We start from the raw sequence: 8159 nt of genomic DNA on the forward strand, positions 1-8159 counted from the left end.
CAGTGTTGTTTTTGGCAGCAAATTTCTATTTTAGTTTTAGTCATAGTCTCTTGAATAGTTTTCACTTGGTTTTAGAGTCACATTTAGTCACCTGGAATGTGTTCGTGTTAGTTTAGTTTTAGTCGACTAAATGTCATGAGATTTTAGTCCGCACACTAGTTTCTAGAGCCCAGAGACTTACTTTTAACATTTTAGTCTAGTTTTTATTTGTTGACGAAATTGTCAATATATTTAGTCTCAGTTTTAGTCATCGTAGCTTAGTTTTCATTTAGTTTCCATTTTGTTTTTGCCAGTGAAAAAAGGTAGTCGACGAAAATAACACTGGATTGGTGTAGAACTAATGCATTTGTTTGCAATATTACCGTTTGGTTCAACATGGCAGGTTTACGACTACTACTGTACATAAGAAATATAGTTATGTGCCTTAATTGAACCCACATAATATTAAACTGGGTTGTTGCTCGTGTAACAGAAGATGTGAAATTTGTGAATATGCTGTGTTTCCTCATGTGAAGTTCACCAAAACTATGCATACTTGTTTCCTAGAATAATAACGGTGTACGTACACAAAATAGTAAATAGTGACACTGTGTGGTCAGAGGAAGTCAGTATGCTTCACGTGGCTTCGTGGCTCCGTCTTATGAGCAAATTTAAGACTTCCGCTCTGAGAGCTAGCAGATTTAAGACATCCGGTTGCCTTCAGAATAAAATAATATTTTTAATTCGTTAATTAAATAACTATTACGTTACATTATTAGTGTAAAAGTGTGTTCTTTTCGTTAAGAATCACCCAAAAAGGATTGTAGTTTAGCCCAGCCGGGCAATAGTTTATTATAAAGTCCCGTGCTAAGAGTAGTAATAAACAACCTGTCAGCTCAGTCTAGTGCAACCAACAACAGGTACCGTGCGTACCGTGCGTCACGCACCTGTATAAGCAAGGTTCCTAGGTTCCTATCTAAGCAATAAAGGTTCCTATTTCATCAAGCAATAATACACCTATTATAACAATTAGTATTATTATTACATTACAGTTATTGTAAAGACACACATTATGTTTCTGTGTAAAAATAAGTAATTAAATTACTAATTAGTAATTAAATAATAATAAAAGTTATCTAAATGGATAAATGCTATTCACTGGAGTGCATGGACTTTATAAAGTGGACACTGGACAAAAGAGGCCTCCGCGAGGCAACTATCTGGACATACCCACGCGTTCGGGGAGATGTCCTCTACCACACCCCACTCTCCGCTAAGCGGGAGAGGTGTAAAATTCACAGCAGCAGACCTTCTACTGTGGTCAATGCTGAAAAAAGTACCGTTTCCGGACCCAGAATGGACACTGGACAAAGAGGCCTCCGCGAGGCAACTATCTGGACATACCCACGCGTTCGGGGAGATGTCCTCTACCACACCCCACTCTCCGCTAAGCGGGAGAGGTGTAAAATTCACAGCAGCAGACCTTCTACTGTGGTCAATGCTGAAAAAAGTACCGTTTCCGGACCCAGAATGGACACTGGACAAAGACGGCTCCGCGAGGCAACTATCTGGACATACCCACGCGTTCGGGGAGATGTCCTCTACCACACCCCACTCTCCGCTAAGCGGGAGAGGTGTAAAATTCACAGCAGCAGACCTTCTACTGTGGTCAATGCTGAAAAAAGTACCGTTTCCGGACCCAGAATGGACACTGGACAAAGAGGCCTCCGCGAGGCAACTATCTGGACATACCCACGCGTTCGGGGAGATGTCCTCTACCACACCCCACTCTCCGCTAAGCGGGAGAGGTGTAAAATTCACAGCAGCAGACCTTCTACTGGGGTCAATGCTGAAAAAAGTACCGTTTCCGGACCCAGAATGGACACTGGACAAAAGACGGCTCCGCGAGGCAACTATCTGGACATACCCACATGTTCGGGGAGATGTCCTCTACCACACCCCACTCTCCGCTAAGCGGGAGAGGTGTAAAATTCACAGCAGCAGACCTTCTACTGTGGTCAATGCTGAAAAAAGTACCGTTTCCGGACCCAGAATGGACACTGGACAAAGAGGCCTCCGCGAGGCAACTATCTGGACATACCCACGCGTTCGGGGAGATGTCCTCTACCACACTCCACTCTCCGCTAAGCGGGAGAGGTGTAAAATTCACAGCAGCAGACCTTCTACTGTGGTCAATGCTGAAAAAAGTACCGTTTCCGGACCCAGAATGGACACTGGACAAAAGACGGCTCCGCGAGGCAACTATCTGGACATACCCACACGTTCGGGGAGATGTCCTCTACCACACTCCACTCTCCGCTAAGCGGGAGAGGTGTAAAATTCACAGCAGCAGACCTTCTACTGTGGTCAATGCTGAAAAAAGTACCGTTTCCGGACCCAGAATGGACACTGGACAAAAGACGGCTCCGCGAGGCAACTATCTGGACATACCCACGCGTTCGGGGAGATGTCCTCTACCACACCCCACTCTCCGCTAAGCGGGAGAGGTGTAAAATTCACAGCAGCAGACCTTCTACTGAGGTCAATGCTCAAAAAAGTGCTGTGCCTTGGGGCATTGACATGAAATCACTGGCCTATAACATGCATTGCAAAGTAATACTAATTATTTTGGTAATTACTGGTGTTTGAACACTAATGTCTGCATCAATGACAATGGTAATGTCATTCACTATGTAGATGGGCCATTAACAGTAATAGTTTATTTTTACAGTGCTGTGTCCATTCTGGGTCCGGAAACGGTACTTTTTTCAGCATTGACCACAGTAGAAGGTCTGCTGCTGTGAATTTTACACCTCTCCCGCTTAGCGGAGAGTGGGGTGTGGTAGAGGACATCTCCCCGAACGTGTGGGTATGTCCAGATAGTTGCCTCGCGGAGCCGTCTTTTGTCCAGTGTCCATTCTGGGTCCGGAAACGGTACTTTTTTCAGCATTGACCACAGTAGAAGGTCTGCTGCTGTGAATTTTACACCTCTCCCGCTTAGCGGAGAGTGGGGTGTGGTAGAGGACATCTCCCCGAACGTGTGGGTATGTCCAGATAGTTGCCTCGCGGAGCCGTCTTTTGTCCAGTGTCCATTCTGGGTCCGGAAACGGTACTTTTTTCAGCATTGACCACAGTAGAAGGTCTGCTGCTGTGAATTTTACACCTCTCCCGCTTAGCGGATAGTGGGGTGTGGTAGAGGACATCTCCCCGAATGCGTGGGTATGTCCAGATAGTTGCCTCGCGGAGGCCTCTTTGTCCAGTGTCCATTCTGGGTCCGGAAACGGTACTTTTTTCAGCATTGACCACAGTAGAAAGTCTGCTGCTGTGAATTTTACACCTCTCCCGCTTAGCGGAGAGTGGGGTGTGGTAGAGGACATCTCCCCGAACGTGTGGGTATGTCCAGATAGTTGCCTCGCGGAGCCGTCTTTTGTCCAGTGTCCATTCTGGGTCCGGAAACGGTACTTTTTTCAGCATTGACCACAGTAGAAGGTCTGCTGCTGTGAATTTTACACCTCTCCCGCTTAGCGGAGAGTGGGGTGTGGTAGAGGACATCTCCCCGAACATGTGGGTATGTCCAGATAGTTGCCTCGCTGAGCCGTCTTTTGTCCAGTGTCCATTCTGGGTCCGGAAACGGTACTTTTTTCAGCATTGACCACAGTAGAAGGTCTGCTGCTGTGAATTTTACACCTCTCCCGCTTAGCGGAGAGTGGGGTGTGGTAGAGGACATCTCCCCGAACGCGTGGGTATGTCCAGATAGTTGCCTCGCGGAGCCGTCTTTTGTCCAGTGTCCACTTTATAAAGTCCATGCACTCCAGTGAATAGCATTTATCCATTTAGATAACTTTATTATTATTATTATAATGATTTAATTACTTATTTTTACACAGAAACATAATGTGTGTCTTATAGCATCATATAGCATCATTTAAATGCTTAATTTGTAGTTTTAATGTGCAAATTAAACTTTTTTTCAATACTCTAGAGGGTACTCTTATTTTGAAGAGATCGTCCACCGGAAGCCTTAAATCTGTTCATTAGATCTGTTCACTAGACGCTGCCTGGCTTGGCTACATAAGTTCAATTCTGTTTTAGGCTTTGAAGAGACAAGCTTGTAAGAGTTGGAGAGTGAAACTATACTGACCTCAGGCCTGGACGGCTGGCGTAGTCGTCCTGGCAACTAGCCTGACAGCACGTCGCGGGTTCGAGTCCCGATCCAAACGATCAATTGCTGCGTGGCACTCCTCATCTCAGCATAGCCCCTCATCTCAGTCTACTGTACTCTATCAATAAAGGCAGAAAAAGCACCCCAAAAAAGAAAATCTTTAAGAAAAAGAAACTACTGACTTGCCTCCGACAACATACTGTATGTAATGTGCCGTTTCCTCAGAACTCGGTAAAAGCACTTGATCTTATGACTGAACTGGAAGACTGATGTTGCACTCACATTAGGCCACACATCACAACACAATTATTAAAAAAATAGAAATATATATATATATGCAATGCCAATGATACAACTATGATACATTTTAATTCAACAAAAAATGACACTCGTGTGAAGTGAGGTGCACTCTTATACAGTACTTCATCATCATACATCATCACATTCCGGCCAATCTCTTTTGGCATCCTCACTTGTCTGTCCTCACTTTATATCCTCACTTTTTAAGCCCTCAGCCAATCAAATCATTGCGATGGGGATCATGGGGCCGATTTTGTAGGCCTCAAGATCAGGTAGATTATAGTTATAGTCACCAATGTACACAGTTTTTAAATGTACAAATATCTATTTCCAAAATAGGTAGTTAAACAACTAGTCGACTAGTAAACTAGGCAACTAGTCAACTAGTCAACTAGTCAAAATGACTATAAGTGAATGCCCTAGCGCATACATACACAACGCTGGGCATAGGTGGGGCTAGCGCCCCTCAAACATCTATGCAAAGGATATTTTCTCACATCCACTTTGTTCAGATGCAGGTGCTAGGCAGAGATGGGCAAAATACATTGAAAATGCAAAAAATACATTGAAAATGTATTTTGATACAAAATACAAATACTGGGTCAAAAAATGTATCTAAATACAAAATACAAATACTGGTCTGAGAAATGTATTTGAGATACAAATACGTATTTTGTATTTTGAAAATACATGAAAATACATTTTTATGAACATGTGTATAATGATAAGTAAATTCATAATTGATTGCCAAATATTAAATTAATGACCTGTCAGAATGTCTAATACATTGAAGATTATTAAGAAGAACTTGAAGATATGAGCCTTGTGAGGTTAGTCTCCAACAACTGAAGGCCCGCCCTACTCTGCCTCTCATTTGTGGTTCAATTTGAGTGTGTAAGCTTTGATTGATTGATTGATTGATTGAAATATGTATTGAAGGTTTTATGACATTCATTTTCATTTATTTTTCTTTTTCTTTTTTCTTTTAGGTTTTATGACCTCAATTACACCCAAAAAACCTGAACTTTGAACATTCAGTGGATTTTCTGTGGTCTGAAGTTTTCTTTGGGGTTTGGAAGCCTTTTGAGCTAAAATGAAAACAGGCAACACAGTGAAAACAGTGACATCTGCTGGCAAATCCCATTGACATATATGGGATTTGCAGGATCTTACATCACAAACAGTAGGAAAATCAGAGCACCTGTTTGAGCCAGAAAACCCCAGATCACAGAAAATCTACTGAATGTTAAAAGTTCATGTTTTTTGGGTGCAATTGAGATTAGAAAACCTAAAAAAAATAAGAACAATTCCAAAACCTTTTTTTTAATGTCACAATCCCTTTAACAGTTTGCAGAATTACAGTACATTTCAAGCAAAAAATCAATACAAAGACTGTTAACTGTGAGTAGACGACCCAATTTAAGCATTACAATTGTTTACAACAGGGTCCACCGCATGTTCAATTCATCAAAACATTTAGAGACGTACAAATAGACACTTCTATTATAGTCAAAGAACAGCACAGGAATTCATCATAAAGGAAGCAAAAAGGGAAAAGAAACATATACAGTGAGGGGAAAAAAAGGGGGGGTGGTCGGGGGATTCAGATTTTATGGGGCCCAGTTTCTAATTGCAGCCGTCCGTAGGTGCCCTTTGAGAGCGGTTCTGAAGGAGTCAAGGGATTCATATGTCTTAATGACTGTTGGTAGGGCGTTCCACATTTTGGTGGCATAGGAGCGAAAATAATTTAGTCCCTTGTTTGTGCCGAATCTGGGTTGCACATGGTTTGTTGCACACCCTCTGGTGTTGTGGGTGTGGACTTAGTTTACATTAAGGAAGTATTTAGACAGGTACAGTACATGGGTATCTTGGTGGTGTATCGAATCTTGTGGACCAGACCCATTGCAAGATGCTGTACTCTGTCGTTGACCCTAAGCCATCCCAGCCTGTCAAAGTGGGCAGGGGTGAGGTGGGTTCGGAGGGTGAGGCCAAGTAGGAGCCTGACCAGTTTGTTTTGGGAGGTCTGGAGCCTTGTTTTAAGGGCCTTTGAGGTGCTGTGGTACCAAGAGGTGCATGCATAGTGATAAAATGGCCACCAACGTAATCAAAAAAGTAAATCAAAGAACAAGATTCCTTTACAGGATCTCCTCACTGGTCAACAAAATCACTTTGAAGACCTTAACAGGAGCCTTCGTACAAGGTTTCTTTGACTATGCATCCACCTCTTGGTACCACAGCACCTCAAAGGCCCTTAAAACAAGGCTCCAGACCTCCCAAAACAAACTGGTCAGGCTCCTACTTGGCCTCACCCCCGAACCCACCTCACCCCTGCCCACTTTGACAGGCTGGGATGGCTTAGGGTCGAAGACAGAGTACAGCATCTTGCAATGGGTCTGGTCCACAAGATTCGATACACCACCAAGATACCCATGTACCTGTCTAAATACTTCACTAAGATACCCATGTACCTGTCTAAATACTTCCTTAATGTAAACGAAGTCCACACCCACAACACCAGAGGGAGTGCAGCAAACCATGTACAACCCAGATCCGGCACAAACAAGGGACTAAATTATTTTCGCTCCTATGCCACCAAAATGTGGAACGCCCTACCAACAGTCATTAAGACATGTTAATCCCTTGACTCCTTCAAAACCGCTCTCAAAGGGCACCTACGGACGGCTGCAATTCAAAACTGGCCCCCATAAAATCTGAATCCCCCCCCACCGCCCCCCACTTTTTTCCCCTCACTGTATATCTTTCTTTTCCCTTTTTGCTTCCTTTATGATGAATTCCTGTTCTGTTCTTTAACTAATAGAAGTGTCTATTTGTACGTCTCTAAATGTTTTGATGAATTGAACATGGTGGACCCTGTTGTAAACAAGTGTAATGATTAATTGGGTCGTCCACTCACAGTAAACAGTCTTTGTATTGAGTTTGTGCTTGAAATGTACTGTAATTCTGCAAACTGTTAATAAATATTTCAATCAATCAATCTGATTGATTAATCAGAAGGCGGAATAGAAGTGACATCACACATTGTGTTGTGTTGTGTGTATGGGTGGGTGCGTGTGTTTTGCCCCTACAGTTTAAACCTGAGGCAGTGTAAATGTTTAACATGTGTCCATTTGAGAATAAAATTACATTAAAACAAAAAAAGTATTTTATGTATTTGAAATACAGAAATTACTCAATCGGAAAGTATTTAGATACAAAATACATCTCATTTCTTCCATCCCAGCGAAATACAAATTACAAAATACAAAAAAGTATTTCAAATACGTATTTCAAAATGTATTTCAAATACTGCCCATCTCTGGTGCTAGTACAGTGACAACTGAAGCAAACTGAGGCTGATGAGCAAGAGCAGTGTGCAGGACTTTTGTTCATGTTCATGTTCATGTTTGCTTGATTGAGTACACAAACTGTTAACTGTGGACGGCATCATAAAGCATTACACTTGTTACAATAGGGTCCACCATGTTCAATTAATACTTGATAACAAATACAGGAAATCATCATAGAGGTAAAAAGGGGAGAAAAAAAAACATATACAGTGATGGGGAAAAGGGGTGGGTGGGGGATTCAGATTTTACGGGGGCCAGTTTCGAATTGCAGCCGTCTGTAATGTGTGACCTTTGAGAGCGGTTTTGAAGGAGTCAAGGGATTCGCATGTCTTAATGTTAGTATGGCGTTCCACATTTTGGTGGCATAGGAG

The sequence above is a fragment of the Protomyctophum parallelum genome, assembly GCF_964188405.1.
Source record: "Protomyctophum parallelum genome assembly, chromosome: 15".
Classification (NCBI taxonomy): domain Eukaryota; kingdom Metazoa; phylum Chordata; class Actinopteri; order Myctophiformes; family Myctophidae; genus Protomyctophum; species Protomyctophum parallelum.